Consider the following 2,970-nt stretch of genomic DNA (forward strand, 5'->3'; position numbering starts at 1 on the left):
GGCACCGCGTTGCAGACGGGACACTGCACGCACACGACGCCCCGTCCAGGTGCACGCACGTAGGCCGGGCCGGGTGCACACCCGACGCCCTAGCAAGGTGCGCGCACCCGGGCAGGGCTCACACTTGGCGAACGGGGCGCACTTCGCGAGGGAGGGTGTGCACCTCGACGGGGGTGGGTGGCCGGGGTGGATTCGCACGTGGGTCGCGGTTTGCTAAGTACACACTGCGACAAGCTCATAACGGGTGCGATCATACCAGCGTTAGTGCACCGGATCCCATCAGAACTCCGCAGTTAAGCGCGCTTGGGCCGGAGTAGTACTGGGATGGGTGACCTCCCGGGAAGTCCCGGTGTTGCACCCTTTTTTAGTTTTTCGCCGGGCGTCGCAATGCTATTTGAATAAACCTTTTGCCCGTTTGCGTTCTCGTCGGGGCCGGGCCGGGCCGGGGTGCGCTGCCCGCACTACCGCGCGCGCGGGGGCGACACCGAGCGCGCACCCGAGGCGCCCCGAGCACACAGGCCACGGTGCAACCCGGGCGTTGTGCGCGCACCCCGGTGCGCCCGAGGTGCTGCGCGCGCACCCAGGTGAAATCGGTGTGCACCTCGGCCAGTGCGCGCTCGGTCGAGTCGCGCACGTTGGCCAAGGTGCACGGTGATGTTTCTTACTCTAAGGTTCCGCACCAGACGCCCGGGACAGGTGAGCGAAGCTGGGCGGGGCCGGGTGCGCGGCCGGGGCAGGTGCACGCAGCTGGAGAGAGCTTTGGAGCACACCAGAGGTGCGCACCTTGGAGCACACTTCGGAGCGCACCAATGATGCGCTCCATTCAAAAGTTTCCTGAAAAGGCAAAAAAAGTTGAGATTATAGAATTTCCCACTTGAGAGATTGTAAAAAAAAAAAATTTAAAATGAAGGAAACGCGGGTGCCAAGGTGTGCGCCCCCGGGTGCGCAGCCCAGCCAAGGTGTGCGCACCAAGGCGCCCACCCTGGCGAAGGTGCACGCAAGGTGCGCACCCGAGGCAAACCGGACAATTAACCCAACTTTCGACTTCGCGCGCACCTGCGCACCTTGGAGCGCACTTCGGAGCGCTCCTTGGTGCGCACCAATCTTGGGCACCTCGGAGTGCACCATGGCGCCCACCAAGGTGCGCACCCGGGGCAAACCGAGCTCCGACTTCGTGCGCACCTTGGAGCGCACGAAAGGTGCGCACCATGGCGCCCACCAAGGTGCGCAGCCCAGCCAAGGCGTGCGCATCAAGGTGCGCACCCTGGCGAAGGTGCGCACCCGGGGCAAACCGAGCTCCGACTTCGTGCGCACCTTGGAGCGCACAAAGGGTGCGCAACCCAGCCAAGGTGTGCGCACCCCGGGCAAACCGAGCTCCGAATCGTGCGCACCTTGGAGCACACTTCGGAGCCCTCCTTGGTGCGCACCGATGTTGCGCACCTCGGAGCGCACCCGGGGAAAACAATGCAATTAACCCGACTTTCGACTTCGTGGGCACCTCGGAGCGCTCTCGGGTTCGCACCTCGGAGCACACCGAGGTGCGCACCTTTGATGCGCTGCCTTCACCAATTTCCAGAAAAGGCAAGAAAACATTGAGAAGGTGTGCGCACCGAGGTGCCCACCCTGGCGAAGGTGCACGCGAGGTGCGCACCCGGGGCAAACCGGGCTCCGACTTCGTGCACGCCATGCTGCGCACCTTGGAGGGCCATGGTGCGCACCTTGGAGCACACTTCGGAGCGCTCAATGGTGCCCAACCCAGCCAAGGTGCCCACCGCGGCGAAGGTGCACGCGAGGTGCGCACCCGGGGCAAACCGGGCTCCGACTTCGTGCACGCCGCACCTTGGAGCACACTTCGGAGCGCTCCTTGGTGCGCACCAGGGCGCGCAACCCAGCCGAGGTGCCCACCCCGGCGAAGGTGCACGCGGGGTGCGCACCCGGGGCAAACCGGGCTCCGACTTCGTGCACGCCATGGTGCCCACCGCGCCAAGGTGCACGCGAGGTGCGCACCCGGGGCAAACCGGGCTCCGACTTCGTGCACGCCGCACCTTGGAGCACACTTCGGAGCGCTCCTTGGTGCGCACCAGGGCGCGCAACCCAGCCGAGGTGCCCACCCCGGCGAAGGTGCACGCGAGGTGCGCACCCGGGGCAAACCGGGCTCCGACTTCGTGCACGCCATGGTGCCCACCGCGGCGAAGGTGCACGCGAGGTGCGCACCCGGGGCAAACCGGGCTCCGACTTCGTGCACGCCGCACCTTGGAGCACACTTCGGAGCGCTCCTTGGTGCGCACCATGGTGCCCACCAGGGCGCGCAACCCCGCCGAAGGTGCACGCGAGGTGCGCACCCGGGGCAAACCGGGCTCCGACTTCGTGCACGCCGCACCTTGGAGCACACTTCGGAGCGCTCCTTGGTGCGCACCAGGGCGCGCAACCCCGCCGAAGGTGCACGCGAGGTGCGCACCCGGGGCAAACCGGGCTCCGACTTCGTGCACGCCATGGTGCGCACCAGGGTGCCCACCGCGGCGAAGGTGCGCACCCGGGGCAAACCGGGCTCCGACTTCGTGCACGCCGCACCTTGGAGCACACTTCGGAGCGCTCCTTGGTGCGCACCAGGGCGCGCAACCCAGCCGAGGTGCCCACCCCGGCGAAGGTGCACGCGAGGTGCGCACCCGGGGCAAACCGGGCTCCGACTTCGTGCACGCCATGGTGCCCACCGCGGCGAAGGTGCGCACCCGGGGCAAACCGGGCTAGGACTTCGTGCACGCCGCACCTTGGAGCACACTTCGGAGCGCTCCTTGGTGCGCACCATGGTGCCCACCAGGCCGCGCAACCCAGCCAAGGTGTGCGCACCAAGGTGCACGCGAGGTGCGCACCCGGGGCAAACCGGGGTCCGGCTTCGTGCACGCCGCACCTTGGAGCACACATCGGGGCGCTCCCGGGTTCGCACCGGCGTTGCGCACCGTGGTGGGCACC

At 67.5% G+C, this 2,970-nt stretch overlaps 1 non-coding gene across 1 annotated transcript; it reads left to right on the top strand.

Moving 5' to 3' along the window:
- Positions 1-242: 242 nt before the first annotated feature.
- LOC131872083 (5S ribosomal RNA) lies at positions 243-361 on the top strand. The gene has a single exon (XR_009370266.1). It is a non-coding gene; the product is annotated as a 5S ribosomal RNA (ribosomal RNA).
- The last annotated feature ends 2,609 nt before the right edge of the window (positions 362-2,970 follow it).

Source organism: Cryptomeria japonica, unplaced genomic scaffold (genome assembly GCF_030272615.1).
Source record: "Cryptomeria japonica unplaced genomic scaffold, Sugi_1.0 HiC_scaffold_511, whole genome shotgun sequence".
NCBI lineage: Eukaryota > Viridiplantae > Streptophyta > Pinopsida > Cupressales > Cupressaceae > Cryptomeria > Cryptomeria japonica.